The 18,748-nt window shown below is 49.5% G+C and overlaps 1 protein-coding gene across 1 annotated transcript in view; it reads right to left on the bottom strand.

Annotated features, from left to right (window-relative positions):
• Window positions 1-13,362, bottom strand: part of Rph3al (rabphilin 3A like (without C2 domains)) — a 145,311-nt gene extending 131,949 nt beyond the window's left edge. The window contains exon 1 of the mRNA XM_026780338.1: window positions 13,292-13,362. The gene's annotated coding sequence lies outside the window, so the exon portion shown is untranslated. The remainder of the gene's footprint in view (window positions 1-13,291) is intronic.
• Window positions 13,363-18,748: the final 5,386 nt, after the last annotated feature.

Below are 18,748 nucleotides of genomic sequence, written 5' to 3'. Positions count from 1 at the left end.
GGGTTGACAAATGTACAAACTTCCTAGAGAAGCATGTTGTAGTTCAGCTATCCATGGGAAGATGAACAATTCTGACATTAAAACAGGCACCCTGAAGACTGCAATGCGCTGAGTCCCGAGCTCATCAGCTGCCATGATGGGAATATCAGCCCCAATATCTTCCCCCTGCCAGCATTACCAAGCCAGGACTCAGCTCAGGGACAGGCCAGGGATGCACGACAGTGGGGGCCAAGGTCCCTCGATGACCTGGGACATGGCCTCAGAGGTACACTCACTTTGTAAAATGAGATCCACAGTACATTGGTGACATTGCAGCTTCCTGAGTGGATGCTATGCTTCAACTAGTAAAGCAGTCGGACTGGGAAGATGGTTCAGCGAGCAAAGGGGCTTGCTGTGCCAGACTGAGGACCTCAGTTCAATCCCCAGCAACCACCGATAATCCTAGAGTGGGATGGATGCCGGAGTCAGTGTAGCTCAAACAGTGACCTTGTCTCAACAACTAGAGTGGAGGTGGAAGAGAACGGTACCTGACATCAGCTTCTGTATCTGTGCACATGCAAGCACATATGTGAACACACAGTGCACGCACCCTCCTGCACCTAGCCTAGGAACCAGCAATTCAGCTCCTAACAGAGGCAAACCCGACAAAAGAAGCCAGGCATGATGGCCCACACTTGCAATGCCAGCATTAAGGAGGCTCATGAGCTTAAAACCAGCCTGAGCTACCAAATGAAACTTCATCTCAAAAATAAATAAACAAACAAATAAAAAGTCTCCTCTATCTGAGCTCGTCGGAAGGGACAAGCCAGGTTTGGGGACTTTATTATATGTGCAGCGTTGTGCAAATGGTGGGATCTGAGCCTCAAAACCACAGAACAGAACCAGAAACAAGGGTTGGAGCAGGCTCACCGAAGAACCCAACTGTTTGATTCTTCAAAGGGTGCTACTAATTCAGTGGAAAGCCACATCCCAGAGAAGACTCTGCGACACAGAAGCACGTGTCGGTTAGTGCCACCATGGGACGTGTGAAGATGTAAATCTAAAGCGGGTGGGGTGGGAGGTAAGGAAAATACAGGAGAGTAAATGAGGAAACACAACCCACAAACACACGCCACCCCACACTAACCAGATCAGCGCGCCAGGCCAGGTGGCAGGAACTAAAAGCGTGGATAATGCGAGTGCAGGGAGGACTGGGAGGACGCGGAGGCACACCCGGAGCTTCAGACTTCAAGGAGCAACAGTATGTGGCCCCTGTCCTTCATTCCTGGGAACAACAGCCCAGGGAAACTTGCACTTGGAAAGGATGCTGGCCATAGCCTAAGAAGGTGCGAACAGCCCAGTGTCCATCTGCAAGTGGAAGGGACAAATAAGGTGGACATTTTACCGAGAGTCACAGAAGAAACCACAGCAACAGGCAAGTAGTGGGTAAGCCTCACAATACACACGCACACCATGTGGCTATTAAGAAAGTGGATTATGTATGGCCCCACTTACAAAAGCTTAAATGCATGCAAAAATCAAACAGGACAATAAAGCTATAAACCTATGTGGTTAAGCTATAAAGAGCAGTTAATGATTAAATAGCATTAGGGCCAGAGTGTCCCCTGGAGACAGGGTGGACAAATCTGTTTAAGGAGAGGTATAAAATCAGTGTGTAAAGTTGGTCAGGCACATGGCTGCCTTATCATTCTGCTCAAGCTGCTCACATGTGTCCGTGTGCCTCTGTGTGTGTGTGTATTTGATAATTATTTAAAAATTAATAACTTCTACCTAGGCACTGTGATGGATACCTGTGTTCCAGCAACTTTAGAGGCTGAGGAAGATACCTTAAGTTGGTGAGTTCAAGACCAGCCTAAGCAACATAGTAAGACTGAGAAGAAGAAAAAAGAAATCAGTAACTTTCTTTTATTTCAAAATATTTAATCACCAAGAAAATGAGGATGGAAGGATAGTTCAGTAGTAAACTGAGGCCCTAGGTTCCATTCCCAGCACCAAAAAAAGGAAGAGAGGGAGGGAGAGAGAGTGGAAGGGAGGGAGGGCTGAATGGGCAGCTGAGAAAAAGCACTCCATTACCAAAAGCAACACAACCTACAAACTTGAGGCTGACAAGATGGCTCCATGAATCAAGAGGCTTACCACCAAACCTGTGTACAATCCCTGGGACCCGCATGATAGAAAGCAGAGCCACCTGCACATTCACATGCTGAACAAATATGTAATTTTCAAATTGTCTTTAAAACACCTAAGAAGAAATGTGCGCCACCTCCATTAAAAACAATAATAACAGGCGATGACAGAAAGAAGACATGACTTAAAGGAAGACTGTGTTCCTGGACTGGAAAACTCTTACCTATTTATTATTTCACAAATGCAATTCCAAATGGGATTTTAATGATACTTTTAGAAAATGCAATGAAACAATCATAGGGCTTCATAAAGAATAATGAATACATAGGCAAGCATAACCAAGGAAATTAAGAACAAGGGTTTGCATGTCCAGACATTAACATATACAAAGTCATAATAAAAGTGCGACAGTAAAGCAAGGCATGGTGGTATGTGTCTGTGATCCTAGCACTTAAGAGGTAGACACAGGAGGACAGAGTTGAGAGCCATCATTTGCTACATAGTGAGTTCCAGGCCATCCTGAGCTGCACAGTGAGATCCTGTCTCAAAACAAAAAACAACAACAAAAAATAAAAGTAACAGAGGAGGGAAAAGGAGAGATTAAAGAAAAAAACAGAAAACCCAGACACTTGCGTGTTTGTTCCCTATAGTAAAGCTGACTTTCAATGTCAGTCAGAAGAAAGGGGAAAGGACCTGTCAGATGGAGTAGACCTGGTTACTGCACTCAGGGGCTGAGGGATATGGGAGGAAGGGAACTCTCAACACCTGCCTTTTATACCTTGAATTTTTAACAGTGTGGCTATACAGGTTATACAGTCCTGTCAGCTTGACAAGCGCTGAATCATGATGGAGATGCCTCTGGGCACATCTGTGGGAGATCACCTTGACTGGGTTAACTGAGGTGGAAAGATCCTTCTTAAATGTGGGCTCAGGGCCTGGATGAGAAAGAGAGAGAGAGAGAGAGAGAGAGAGAGGGAGGGAGGGAGGGAGAAAGCTAGCTGAGCACCAAGCACTGATCATTTCATGTTTCTGCCTACAGATATCATGTGATCAGCTGCTTCATACTCCTCAGCCACTCCCTTTCTGCCAACACGGACAGCAAACTCAAACGGTGAGCTAACTTCCTTAACCTTAAGTGATTTTTGTTGGACATTTTTCTGAAGCAACCCGAAACGCTATCAATTCAGAAAACTGGTACCAGAAGTCAGACCACTGCTGTGGTAAGTGTGGATCTTAAGCCTTTGGAACCGGCTTGTAGGAGTAACGTAGAGTCCGGAACCTGGGCTATGAAAGCCCTCAAATACTGTGAGCGACAGTTAACAGGCCAGTCTGGTGGGAGTTTTGAGGCCTGGCTAATGAGATTTCAGATATAAAATCGAGGAAGAGTCTAACCTCCTATCCTAAACCAAAATAAATTCTGACAGAACTGGAGAGAAAACACGGAACAGAAAGAAACAGGAGAAAATGGCAGAGAATACTTAACCAACCTTAGAACAGGGACAACCTTTCAACCTGAAAGCAAAGGAAGAGCTGTTGAAACAGGGGAAGGACTAATGGATTCAACCACAGGCACCACCTGTGCTGATCCGCCTGGGCTTCCATAACACAGTACCATAGATGGAGGGCGTAAATTGGGCATTGGTTTCTCTGAGGTCAAGAAGCCTGCTGACTGGGTTACTGCTGAGCACTCACGTCCTGGGGGGGGGGGGAGTGGGGGTAGATGGCTACATTACCTGTGTCTTCAGGACCTTCTGGTAGGTCATGAGGGGTATGGAGGCCGGAAGCACAGAGCTCTCTGCTGTCTCTTCCTTGGACAACAATCCCACCCAACAGGAGCTTGACCCTCATTTCACCAATCCCTCCTTCCTTTTTCTTTCTGATAAAGAGCATTGAACACAGGGCCCAGAGCTCCAGGAATGCTGGGTAAGCATTCTAAGATCCAACCTTCCAGGGCTTTTATGAACTCCTTACTGCATGCACTTGGTTAGGTCCTGGACAGTTTGCTGCTTAGAGTCATTTGGGAAGAAAGCTCCTCCATTGAGGAAATGACAGCCAGCAGATTGACAGGCAGTGCATTTTCTTGATTGATGGTTGATGTAGGAGGGCCCAGTTCACTGTGGGTGATGCCACTCCGGGTTGGTGGTCTTGGGTGCTATAAGCAAGTAGCTGGGCCACAGTGGTGCACGCCTTTAATCCCAGCACTTGGGAGGCAGAGGCAGGTGGATTTCTCTGAGTTTGAGGCCAAACTGGTCTACAGAGTGAGTTCCGGGACAGTCAAGGATACACAGAGAAACCCTGTCTAAAAATAAAAAAAGGAAAGAAAGAAGAAAGGAAGAAGAAAGGAAGGAAGGAAGGAAGCAAGCAGGCTGAGAAAGAGCCAGTAAGCGGCACTCTTCTATGGCTTCTGCATCAGCTCCTGCCTCCAGGTTCCTGCCCTGTTTGAGTTCCTGCCCTGACTTCCCTCAGTGATGGACTGCTACCTGGAAACTTAAGCTGAAATTATCCCCTCCCTCCCCATGTTGCTTTTGGTTATGGTGTTTTATCACAGCAAATCCTAACTTAGATAGGGTCTTGACAATGAACTCTGGGGAACATGTCAGTCCATGAACATTTACGTCTCTGTTATAATAATGATGATGATAATAATAATAAAGAAAAACATCAAACTAAAAGAAAACTGTTCATCAAATGTCAGTCAACACTCTGAAGAAGTGAACATATAAACTGTTTTAAGTTCTGTTGTTGGCTCTTTGGTTTTTGCCACAGGCGCTGGCTATATCCCAGACTGGCTTGCTCACTACCACGCACAGGCTGGAAACTGAACTCACCACTTTCCTACAGTCCCTCAAGCTGGGGTTAGAGACAAGCCAACTGTGTCCCTTAAGCCATTGTGTGAAACTGTGAAGCCTGGATTGCCTTGGAGACCCCAAATGTTGAGATGCTGGAGCTGAGGGGTACCTGCCGAGGAGAGCTGCTAACAGGGAGTAGAGCCAGAACAAGAGACAGAAGTGTGCTGCAGTCAACAAAGCTGAAGGAGTTGGGCATCTGAAGAGCGCTTTGACATCACACATGGAGATGCGGACTTTGGAGTTTTCCCAGTTGGTTCCAGGTCTTGCTTTGGTCCAGCGTTTCCTCACTATGCTCCCTTTCCTCCCTTTTGGAATGGTAATGTGTATCCTGTGCCATTATATGTAGGAAATGTGTGATCTGCTTTTTCATTTTGATTTCACAGGGGCAACAGTTAAGAGATGCCGTGAGTCTTGGAAGAGACTTTGGACTTTTAAACACGTTTGAGACTGTGATAGACTACGGGGACTTTGAAGTAGGACTAAATGCATTTTGCATTATGACATGGTTGCAAGCCTATGAGGACCAGGGAGTAGAATGTGGTGGTTTGAATAAATGGCCCCCACAGACCCATACAAAGTGGCACTATTAGGAAGTGTGGCCTTGGAGAAGTTGTGGCCTTGTTGGAGGAAGTGTGTCACTGGGGGTTGGAGGTTTCAGAAGCTCAAGCCAAGCTCAGTAGCTCACTCTCTCTTCCTGCTGCCTGCAGATCGGATGTGGAACTCCCTCTCCAGCACCATGTCTGCCTGCATGCCACCATGCTTCCTGCCATGATAATAATGGACTAAACCTCTTAACTGCAAGCCAACCCCAATTAAATGCTTTCCTTGTAAGAGTTGCCGTGGTCGTGGTGTCTCTTCACAGCAATAGAAACCCTAATTAAGACATGCTCTTAAATGGACGAACTTTGTAACGCACATACGTCAAAGACGAACTTAGTAGTACAGTGTCTGCCTGGTGCGCCCAAAGGGCTGAGTCTGAATCCTTATCACACACACACACGACTTCAATAAAATTATGTTTTTAAATTAAAAGTATAGGGTTGGGTAGCATAGTGCTGGATGTAGCCCCGTTGTTAAAGTGGTTGTCTACATCCGTGAAGCCTTGCCTTCACTCTCTAGCATTAAATAAGCCTAGCATAGTGCATGCCTATAATCTATAATCCTAGCACTTGGGATACTGAAAGGCAGACCAGAATTTCAAGGTCATCCTCTGCTACTTAGCAAAGCTGAAGCCAGTCTGAGCGACATGAGACCTTGTTTCAAAAAAAAAAAGCAAAGCAAAGCAAAGTTACGGGCTGAAGAGACGGCTCAGTAGTTAAGGGCACTTGCTGTTTCTATAGAGAATCCACATTCAGTCCTCAGCGCCCACACAGTAGCTCACAGCACCTGTAACTCCAGCTCCAAGGCCCTGCTGATGTCTTCTAGCCTCCTAGGGCTCACGGACATATGTTGTGCACATAAACTCCTACAGGCTCCTACACACCTAAAAACGCATTTTTCATTCTTTTTATTATATATATATACATATATATATATATATGGGTGTTTTACCTATATGCATGTCTGCATCATGCGTGCAGGGCCTGTAGATAGTAGTTATTATACTAGATCTTATTTTCTTCCACATGTAGGACATGCATCCATATTTCTGTGTATATATATGTATATATGTGCATATATTAGTGGAGAGAGCACATATGTGCTAGAGATGGTATCCATGACCTTGAATATGCTAGGCAAGTAATCTACAATTGAGCTACATATTATTTCTGCTTTTACTATTGACTTATTTTATTTTACATGAATGACTGTTCTGTCATTATATATACTGTGTGTATGCCTGGTGTCCATGAAGCCAGAAGGGGGCATCAGATCCTCTGAAACTGGAGTTACATATGGTCATAGACAGTGAACTGCCATACGGGTACCTAGAAGCGAACCCAGGTCCTCTGCAAGAGCAGCAAGTGTCCTTCACTGCTGAGCCACCTGCCCAGCCCCTATATGTACATTTCTGCAAAGGCACTAGATGACATTGATCACTTGTCCTCTCTCTTTCGGACAAGCCTATGACATTTACACGTGTTGTGCTGCAAAGACCTACCGCCTCTCAGGCTGCACATTACTCCAAGGTACGAAAACTCAAGCTCATGTGCCCAGTCTGCCGCCAGGCTTCCAGTAAGCTATATGGTTTTCCACCGCTTACAGCATGCAGAGAGGCTGCCCCAGAGCCGCCATGTATTCCCACCCCTTATCCCTCCCCCACCTTACGGGGCTGGGGGTTGAACCCAGGGCCTAGGCATGCCATGGAGGCATATGGCTGCAACCAAAACACTTAGGAACTGAGGCTGCAGGATTGTGAGTTCCAGGACAACCTGAGCTACATAAGCAAAACGCTGCTTCAAAAATCCAACGGGGGTTGACAAGATGACTTAGCGAGCAGTGGCACTCACCACCAAGCCCGACAGTCTAAGTTCCATCCCAGGACACAAGTGAGAGAAGCAACTCTCATAAGCTTTCCTCTGACACACACACACACACACACACACACACACACACACACACACACACCTACAGAGATCCCCCTGTCCAAGCCTCAGGACCCATGGACATACAGGTCAGACCCCTATAAAATTTCTCCCTGGTTTCAGCCTAGCACTATATACCTTAGTTTTTATTGTTTCTTCTTCCTATTAAATCATGGCCAACCAATAAGATGGGCTGTCCCCATCACCATGAGCATTCGAGGCAAATCCAAAAGGTCACCTAGTCATGGTGAAAGCATCTTAATTCTAAGATGCTGCATCTTGGTGAAGCAGAGGATCCACTGTCAGTGACTTGGGACCAGAGAAAGAGCAAATCTCACAGAGTCTAGCATCAACCCGACTGCTCAGATGGGCCACACCCAAAGACACAAACAGACCAACATGTGAATGAGGCAGAAACACTGCTGACAGGGCAGGGCACCAATGACAGCTCTCTTCCTTGACAGGCAAACCCACCCCCAGCTTCATAACTGCGCCCTAACGGTCATGGGGACATGCAGCTAACTGTCCAGGGTCTGAGGAGTGCTTTTATATAAGGCGCCTACACGGTACCTGCAGTCTTACATAAGGCGCGCTGGTATTTTTAGCAGCATGGAAATGCAGTGTGAACAGAGCGGCGCTCTCAGTGCACATGCTGGGCTCTGCAGCCAGCCTGGGCCTTGCGATGCTCTTTTGTTGGCAGCTCGCTGCTGAAGACCGAGGTCTGGGCTGGGGCTGCTGCAACACCCAGGAAGACCCAATGCCTGGCAGCTAGCCAATGGAAACACATGTGCCCTCGCTCACTCACCCCTGGCCCATCCAGGGAGCAGAACAGGGACAGTGCCCAAGCCCAGTAGCTACCTGCTAGTTACGTGAGCTCTCTGGCAGAGTCAGTGCCGTGCAAGGGGCATGAGCAGAGCTAACCCTGGCTCTCCCTCAACCTCCAAACCAACTCCTTCTAGAACATGGAAGTCCATTCTCAAGTCACCTCCTGCCTGTTACTGAGAAGCCAAGATTCCAGGAAAAGTCAGTGAGGTGACAGGTGTGTGACCCTTCTATAAGGGAAGAGAGCGTTGCGTCCACCACACCCTAGCGTCAGGCTCACGGCAGCCCCTTTTCTGTTTTAGAACATTCTATTGACATATAATATATACAGGGAAGGACGCACCAAGCCCCAAGAGTAAATTCTGGGTTTAGGGTCCAGCTCAGATGTTGACTCCTTTCTTACATGATGAGGCTCTGAGCCCTGTCCTCAGAGCCACAGGGTAGGGACTGATGGATTCTGACAGCATGAACAAAACATGTGACCAACCAGATTTTTAAAAAAGAGCCAGATGAGGCAGACACAGGAGGACCATTTGAACCCGAGTTCAGGGCCAGCCCAGGGAACACAGCAGGTTTTCAGCTATCCTCCTGCCTCTGGAGTAGCACTATGCTGACTACGGCTGCCTCAGATTTCAGCCAGCATGACTGATTCAGGGTGCAGCGGAGTTCCAGTACCTACATTTGCCCCCACTTCTACGTCCAGTCCTGCTGGGGACTCTGAGTCCTTTCCAGTTTAACTGGGTATTAACAGTGCCTGTGTGAATGTAACATTCCTTTCCACTGTAGCTACTTGTCCACTCCGGGAGACTTATACAATGTTGAAAATACCTGCTCTAGGCCTTGAATCTTAGAAAAGTCGGTCTGTTCCTCTCCAGTTCCCCCATTCATTCTTTTTTTTTTTTTTTTGGTTTTTTCGAGACAGGGTTTCTCTGTGGCTTTGGAGCCTGTCCTGGAACTAGCTCTTGTAGACCAGGCTGGTCTCGAACTCATAGAGATCCACCTGCCTCTGCCTCCTGAGTGCTGGGATTAAAGGCGTGCACCACCACTGCCCGGCTTCCCCCATTCATTCTTAAATCATATTCTTTCATTGTCTATCCGCACCACACAGGGCTAAGGCACAGAGGACAAACTTTCCATTGGGAACCCATGCGTCACCTGACAAACGCTACTTCTCTGGGCATCAGTTTCTGACCTGGAAAATGGGGGTAATAGTAATACTTTTTAACTTTCCTTGGTTGGGAATTAAATAAGGAAACTGCATCTGGAAGTTCTTGGCCCATACTTTTCTCTTTCTTTTTTGTTTGCTTTTGGTTTTTTTAAAGTATTTTTAAAGATTTATTTATTTTTATGTGCACTGGTGTTTTGCCTGCATGTATGTCTGCATAAGGGGGCTGGATCCCCTGGAACTGTAGTCACAGACAGCTGTGAGCTTCCATATTGGTGCTGGGAATTGGTCCTCTGGAAGAGCAGCCAATGCTATTAACTGCTGAGCCATCTCTCCAGGCCACACTTGGTCTATATTAATAGCTTGTGGCCACTGCCAAAGGCATCCTTGTCTCCCTTCACACCACTGAGGTGCCCTGTTCTGGGTCATGTCTATGGACAAGGCCTCTGACAACTGAAGAAAACACCATGGGGCTGAAGAAAAAAACTGGCTTGCCTACCATGGGGCTGAAGAAGAAAACTGGCTTGCCCACCCTGGAGCTGATGAAGAAAACTGGCTTGCCCACCCCTGGAGCATCTGCTTTACCTCTTCCTGACAAGCATCCAAGATCAGAAGCAGAATAGCTCTTACACATGAGTAGTGGGTATCACTCAAAAGATGACCTAAACCAGGGTCATCACCCTGGGGTCATCACCATGGCGAGCAAGCTGCCTGGCGACCGGCTGGGACACCAACGATGCCAGAAGCCACTGGTTTGAAGAGGCAAAAAGAATTTAATAGCTACACAAAAAGAATGTGAAAGGGAATACTTAATTTCTGCAGGCAGCAAACACAGAAAAAGCCCCTTCATGCACACAGTGCAGAGACCTTGGAGCAGGAGGGCTGGGACAGCACTACGGTTGCTATGGTAACAGGATTTCACAGCAGGAGCTCATTTTCATATGACAGTGGCCTGCAACAGAAGGGAAGGGCGCCTTTTAAAGAAACTTAGCTGAAGGTTCCAAAAGGACCACTGGAAGTGTCCTTAGAGGCTGGACACTTAGGAAACTCTGGGAGGGCAGATCTAAGGGGACCCCCACCCCACACAGCTCTCTCTACTCGGTAACTCTAAAGCCAGATGGGACAAGAGCATGTTTCCAGGGATCCCTGACTGATGTCACAGCCTCTGGAGTCAGGGATCCCGTTACCCATTTGTCTGCTATTTTTTCCCTAGAGTCCAGGAAAGTCCCAAGCCACCAATATGTCCTGGACACCAGGATCAGACACTGAGGGGACACTGGAGACGTGGAAGAATACACTTTTGGGATAAACAACAAACCCTTATATCTTAAGACACCTTTGAGTCTGCCGGACTGAGTTCCATCTCAGCTCTGCCCAATGGCAAGCTGTGTAATTCAGACAGGCTCCAGGCCCTCTCTGAGTTTGTATCGTGATGGGCAGAAAGAAGACAATAATCCTGATATCCACCTCTCTGGGTACTTCAAGAACACCTGGACCCTGGTACACTGCCCAACACAGGACACAGAATGGCCACTCAGATAGTACTACTGTGGCTAAGAAGCTAACAGCAGAGAACACTCGAGATTACACTGCACAGAGCACCTTGAAACCAAGCCACCCATGAGCCCAGAGAGGCAGAAGGCCCTGAAGCTGGAAGAACCAGTAACTCCTGGAGGGAGACTTGATTTGAACAGGACTCCAGGTCATGAGATGGAGAGTTCTCAGAAACCTGGGGGTAGTTTACAGGATGCACAGTGCTAAGACTCCAGGGGGAAAAAAGGAAGACGCTGCCGTCAGAGAACCGCATGACGGCAGTGGATAAAGACACAGAGCCAGGAAAGGGGGTCCTGGACCAGTGGGATGGGGACGGTGTAGGGAAGTGAGAAGGTTCAGTGCCAGGACTGAGAGGCTGTAAACTCAGCAAAGGAGCGGAACCCTGAAAGGTCTAAGGAAATCCAGAGACTCAGAGGAGTTCTTGGGAGCCAGTGAAAGCGTCAAGGGCCGCTCATTCTAGACGTGGGGCTGGCAGCAGAAGTCTGTATTCAGGCCTACACTGATTCAGTACAGGGCAAGCTTGTCCCAGAGGAAGAGGGAAGACCCCTCAGAGGCAAGGGTGGCCTTACAGAACGAGAAGGGCTGTTGTCTTGTCCAGACTTGTCCAGACTCAGACTCTCTGAGGGACTGTGGGGCAGCCCAAAGCGAGCCTGGACAGTACTAGACACCAGACAGTGTGACCCAGAAGCCTCTCCGAGGCCATTGCACGAGAAGCCGTGAACTGGGTCTGGAAACCAGAAACAAGGAAAGAGGGCTCAGAAAAGAAACAACCGGAGAACAAAACGGAAATAAAGATCACCAGTGGGTAAGGAAGGTGGCAAAGTGGGCACCCGAGGATGGGTAGGGTGTGGGAACAGGAGGGCGGGAGGCTGGCAGGAAAGCCAGTTAGCAGCTTCAGCTAAGTAGCAGGGCAGCAGTCAGGCTGCGGGATTAGGGAGAGGACAGGGAGGCAGGTGCAGAGCTCACTTGTGGAGAAAATGTGACGGTTCAGCCTTTTTTTTTTTTTTTTTTTTTTTTTTTTTTTTCAGACGGGAGCCGCCAAGTGGCTGACAAAGGCAGCGCTGGAGGGCGCAATCTCTTCAGGTGGGGGCTGGACGGACCCTGAACTACAGGGCTGGCTTCTCCAAGATGCTCCCTCTCTGGGGCCTCAGGGACGCCCCTTTCCCTCCCGTGCCCTCTGGGATCAAAGCTTCCCCGCTGCACAAAACCACAGACAGCAACCTGGATTCCACGGGCTCAAATCTCACGGAGATCGGGTTTCCACCTTCAGCATCCCACCTTCTCCCAGGGCGACCGCTAAAGTGTAGCCGAACACACGGGTGGAAATCGGGTCGCTCTGCCCTAGAGCAGCCAGGCGGGAGGTAACCACCTCGGAGTGAGCAAACGGACTGAGACCCCTGGGAGCCGGTTGGGGTGTCACCATTCTGAGCGCACGGGGGCGTCCGGTGTGGTTTGAAACATTCCCCCAAACCTGAATGACAGCGGGGAAGGGGTTTTCAGGGGCAGAACCGGTTCGCCACGGCGGAGAGCTGCCACCTTGCACCTGCACACTAAAAGGCTCCACGTGCTTTCGGATTCCCACTCCCGAACGCCCACCAGTGGGCTTGAGTCTAAGTCCAGGGTCAAGGACACCCCACCACCACGACACACACACACAGAACACCGAAAGCATTGGATCCCTGATTCTGACCAGGAGGGGCACTGAGGGACAGCGGCGCCCGCCACCACCCGCAGGCCCCTCCCGCCGCACGTGCGCGCTCGCTGAGCTCCGCACTTGTTGACTCGCTCTCGGGCGCGCTCGCCCCAGCGCCGCCTGCCGTCCGCGCCGCCCGCGCGCCCCTCCCCCACCGGCAGCCCCCGCCCCGTGCCGGGGACACACTCGGGGCGGCACGAGGCTCAACCCACCCCCCGGGGTGTGGGTCAGATCCCAGGAGTGAGAGCGAGGTGACGGAGCAGATCGCGGAGCTGTCCCGGGACAGCTTGCGTACAGCCCGGAGTCTCGGGCATGGAAGAGAGAGGGCGAGCAAGCCCGGGAGCAAGCTCGGCACCAGGCCCCGTCCGCGCCCCAACGGTGACTAGGGACCGTCCCCACCTCGCGTTCCAACATCTCTAGGATCTGAGCTCTAGCTATGGGGCCATCCGCTGCATGCGCTCTGGCCCCCATCTTGGAGCCAAACACACACACACACACACAGGCCCCGAGAGACTGGGCCCCGAAAGGGGGGCGGCCCCACTTTAGCCACACTTACCTGGGGGGTTCGCCCTGGCCGGGCGCGCTCCCTGGCTGCCCTCTGGCGGCCACTGCAGGTACCGAGCGAGCGCCCCGCCCCGGTCCGCCCTCTATGACCTGGGACCTGTTCGTGCCAGCTGAAGATGGCCTGAAGCCATCTGATAGGTACCATCCCCTTTAGGTGGCTCTTCTTGGTACAGAATAGATTGTGAGGGCTCCATTTATTGCAGGTCTGTCTTTTCTTTGGGGAGCTTCAAACCCCTTCTAGCAACCCCAGAAGGCAAAAGATAGGGTTTCTAGAAACTGCCACGGTGCCTAACACTAGCTGGAGCCCAATGTGTTTGTTGAATGAATGGATGACTGGGGGAGGCACAAATGGAGGGAGCATGCTACGGTCTGCAAAAGAAGCAGTTGCACAGAGCCTAAGTGCTTGGCTCCACCAGTTCAAAACAAATCAAGCTGTATTCATTTCCAGCAGCTATGAGCCTGAATGGTGCCTGGGCATCCAAGTAGAGTGGAGCCATCTCTCCAGCCCCCAAGACAAAACGGTTATGAAAAAATATTCCCGAGATGGCCTTGGAAATCAGTCCAGTGAAAAGCCTGGGACACCTGGTTACCACATCAAATCAGCAGCCCCGGTTAGTCCCCAGGTCATATCGACTTTCATCTGGGTTCTAGATCTTCCCCCATGGGAAATGTGATCTTGTGTGAATCTGTGAGACTTGCCAGGAAACTTTCCACAGTACAGAAATTTGAACTAACCCCCAGATCTCAAGGATGCAGGGCTACTGGTCCACCCACAAGCTAGCTTCCAGCAGCTGCTCACGGGACTGTATGCATAGCCTGTTACAGCACACTCCGTCTCTGAGGCCACCCAGCCTCTCTTTGGAAGACTGTCCAGGAGAAATTGATCGATACCCCAATTGCCTTGTGTAGTGCCTTGCTTTAGCTGGAGCTTCAACCTGCAGCTAGCAAAACTCCTGGTGGGTGCTTGTGGCAGGTACTTCAGAGGTGTACTTGGGTTGGACTGGGGACTCTTATTTTGCTTGTTTGTTTATTTATTTATTTTGGTTTTTTTGAGACCGAGTTTCTCTGTAGCTTTGGAGCCTGTCCTGGAACTAGCTCTTGTAGACCAGGCTGGCCTCGAACTCACAGAGATCTGCCTGCCTCTGCCTCCCGAGTTCTGGGATTAAAGGTGTGCTTCACCACCGCCCAGCTTGGACTGAGGACCCTTGCCAGTTTCATTAAGCTTTGTTTCCTAAGTCTCCCCCACATGGCTCCCAGCAGCAACACAACCAACTGCCCTGGTGTGGCTGTTACCTGGGGGCATCCTGTATATGAAAGGAGACCAGCCTAGGCATCCTGTCCTGTCCCACTGATTAGGGAAGGCACACTTCCACATGTCTGTATGTCTGTCTGTGTGCGAATGCCCATACATGTGAATACATGCACCACTATAGGCCAGTCGCCAACAGCATGGGCTCTTGCTCCCAGGTTCTTTTCTTCTTGCCGGCTCTTCATCTCCTGTTGTAGGGAAGAGCCTCCTCCACATCCACTTGACACAGTTCGTTTTTGCTCTTTGATCCAAGCCAACTCTCTTCTTTCATAGCATGGGTTACGGATGGGGTCAGGGTATAGCTCAGGGGCAGAGTGAACCTGCCTTTGATCGTCTGCTTGAGGGAGCAAACACAAAGTAGGGTATGGTGTCCATCTGAAGTTCCAGCTACTCAGCAGAAAAGGCAGAAGGATCACAGGTTCAAGGCCATCGATGTCATCCTGGACAAACTGAGAAATACAGCAAAGACCTTGTTAAAAAGATCACAGGTCTGTTTTTAAGGCCCCGTATCCCAGGCTGGCTTCAGACTCTATACGTAGCAGAGGGTGTTCTTGAACTCTTGATCCTCTACCTTCTAAGTGTTGAGGTTTCCGGCCTGCGCCCCCACACCTGGTTTATGTCATGCTTGGGATCAAACACAGAGTGTTGTGTGTGCCAAGCAAGCACCTTACCACCCGAATCCCATCCCCAGCCCATATCCTCGCCAGCTGCAAGTCCACCTCATTTGGAGAACTCCAAATAAGGCAGACTTCATTCACTGTCAACAGAGGCCATTGTATTGCAACAGAGTGATTATGTTTTGACGTACGGGGGACACAGGTGAAGCTGGAAGATCTTCTGCCTCACCAGGGCTTTCCCAGCAGAGAGGAGAATGGACTTAGACAGGAAAGGGATCTCTGGTGTGGCTGGCTATTACGCTTCCTCTCAGCTTACAGCTCCAACTGGAACCTCCCAGGGAGATAGATAGATAAGGACCCTGGCCAAGACTCCCTAAGAGAGAGAGTTGGTCCCCACAGCCACTGAGAACTGCTGAGTTCCATGGGAGGGAGTTAGGAGAAAGCCATCTCTTCTTCAACACCCTCTGTGCCTCCTCCTTTACCATCATGCCACACAGAAGACCCTTCCAGGCCATCCAGGATGCCCGCGAGAGGGCAGCTCCCAGGCAGAACATCACCAGAGCCCAGCACCGCTGCCAGATATATATATATATATGAGCCAGATGTGGTGGCATATACCTTTAATCCCAGCACTTGGGAGGCAGAGGCAGGTGAGTTCGAGGCCAGCCTGGTCTGCAGAGTGAGTTCCAGGACAGACAGGGCAACACAGAGTACCCCGTCTTAAAAACATTTTTTGGCAGAACTTAAATTAAAGATTTCACAGTGAGATATCGTCAGCATTTTATAAGCCGTGACCCCCAAGGCTCACATATGAGGGCTGTGCATATAAAGGGAGACAGACACTCAAGGGATGAAGACACCACCAAGAGCTGGGAGGAGCCGGGAGAGTGGTTCGTGCCCGTAACCTCAGCATGGGGGAGGGCTGCCATGAGTTCAAGGCCATTCTGAGGTGCTGAGTAAAACCCTTCTCAAAATTTAAGTGGGGGAGGACACACACAATGACGACGACGGGGTGGGGGGGGTTGGCAATTACTCCGTGGGCACCTGATGGCTCTGTCCCCTGAAGGCACCGGCGCTCACATGCGTGGAACCATACAGATACACACACACACACATCTCCACATAATGTATTTTTATTTTAAGTGGCGGTGGTGGTGAGGGAGATGTTGTCACCTGATCATGAGAAGTTCAGTCCATGGCACACTTAAAAGCTGGCAGAGGCAGTGCGTGCGTTCCTGCCATCCTAGTGCTGGGGGACAGAGGCAAAGGTACAAACATAAACCTCAGTGTAGCAGGACATGAGGAGTTTCCCCTAGCGAACCCGGGGGCAGACATGAAGGGTGAACAGGAGTCTGCGAATGTGGGGAAGGACATGAAATATCGGGGCTAATATGGAGAATGTTGGAAAGTTGAAGAGAATGGGCAGACAGCAGAGGGAGCTAATGTGAGAGACCCTAATAACCAATGGCCTCTAGCCTAGACACTTAAAGTTCGAGGTGCCAGCAAAAAATATCAGGGCTGAGGCTCAGCCAATAGAATGCTTGCCTATTGCGTACAGGATCCTGAGTTCATTCACAGCCCCGAATAAAACAAGGCCTGGTGGCAAGTGCCTGTAATCTCAGTGCTCAGGAAGTAGACCTGGGAGGGTCAGGAGTCTAAGAGTTGGTGGCCAGCCTGGGCTACTTGAAATCTTGTCTCAAAGAAGAGAACCAGCAGAGTGTGTGTGTGTGTGTGTGTGTGTGTGTATGCGCGTGTGTGTGCGTGCACGCCGCCTCTTTCCTATTGAATTTATCCACAAGACAAAGATAAATACTTATCAGATGATGTAGATAAATACATATCAGATCCCACAGGTGGAACCTCTTGCTAACTCTTGCTAAGACCATGAATATTCATGGATGACAAACACATCCTCATTACAGAGTTTCACGTATTCCCAAGAGCTCTTGATTTAAGTCACACACAATCTGTGTACAGATACCCAGACGTCAGGTTAGAGACATGCTCCTATGAGCAGAGACACACTTAGAATTTAGTGATTGTGACTTGAACGCTCTTCACCTTGCCTCAAGGAACTTGACAGCCTTTTGGTCCAGTAAACAATAAGCCTCCTTCTATATGCTGCCTGTGGCACATCACACACACACACACACACACACACACACACACACACACACACACACACACACCACAATGGAACAGTAGAAGGAAATCAGTAATCTCTTTTTCATGTTTCAAATAGTCAGGTGAAGCTGCCTATTTACCTGGGTCTCCAGTCCACTGGCTCAAGCTCTGTCTTCGTTTGGGGCTGACAGGAAGCGCCATCTGTGACAGCCAATTTGTTCTACAATGTTCCTAGAGCATCTTGTATGGAGCAGTTGCTCTGCCGGGTGCAGGGGCCTCCTTCCTCTCTAGTTTTGAGGACTCTGGCTTGGTAGACAGACGAAAGGGAGAGGAATAGCAAGAGTCAGAGCCAGGCATGGTGGTACATATCTGGAGTCCCAGCACGAGGATCAGGTGTTCAAGGCCATCGTCAGCTAAATAGTGAGTTCAGATTGTTTGAGCTATTAGGCCTTGTTTATAAAAATAAATAAAAAATAAAAATGGAGCAATCACAACAGCAACAAAGACAATAAGCCTTCAGAAAAAAACCACGGAAGTTGTTTCAGAGGGACTGGGGAGGTGACTCAGCAGTTATGAGCACTTGCTGCTATTTCAAAGACCAGAGCTCAGTTCCCATCAACCACATGGAGGCTTACAATTTCCCATATAACGCTAATTCTGGGGCATGAGAAGCCCTCTTCTGCCCTCTGCAGGCACCAGGCATGCACATGGACACTTACATATATGCAAGCACTCACACATACACATAACATACACATTACACATAACAGCATAAATCTTTAAAAATTGTCACAGAAGAGACTGCACTCTCACTACAACCCTGCAGCTGCCATTCACACTGTACCAGGGTGTTGCAGACCAAGAGACAGGAGTCGCCCTGGCTTCTTCCTACAGTAAGAACTTTAGTTTCCACCCCGTGCAAACAAGGAGTGACACCCAGGGAAATGAAATCCTTTAATCCCTTAATGGACCTGGGCTCAGGCTTCCCTGTCCAGAAGACTGGAGGTAGGAGCAGTCAGGGTAGGTGACTTGGCAGACACAGGACACCGCAGGAGTGTGGGAGTCTCTAGACCTTCGATGACACAGGGCCGCACTGACTAACGGCACCACTCAGTCGCCAGTCACCTGCACACTGGCCTCAGAAGCCCCTTTAGGCTGCCTTGGAGCAGCAGGGGTGCAGGCAGCCCAGGGCACAGCGCAGGCAGAGCTGTATAGCTCCCCATAGAGCTGGTGTGAGGAGAGCGACCTTGCCTACCTTCCCTGCAATCCCATAGCCCTGGTACAGCTGGAATCCCAGGCTTTTCTTCCAGGCTTATCTTTATTTTTAGAGCAGCTGTGAATATATAGAAAAGAAGTGAGAAGACAGTATAGAATTTCTGTATGTACCACGTACTCACAC

Source organism: Microtus ochrogaster, chromosome 7 (assembly GCF_000317375.1).
Source record: "Microtus ochrogaster isolate Prairie Vole_2 chromosome 7, MicOch1.0, whole genome shotgun sequence".
Lineage (NCBI taxonomy): Eukaryota > Metazoa > Chordata > Mammalia > Rodentia > Cricetidae > Microtus > Microtus ochrogaster.
Note: the sequence above shows the minus strand (reverse complement) of the source record. Positions and strands in the feature narration are given on the sequence as shown.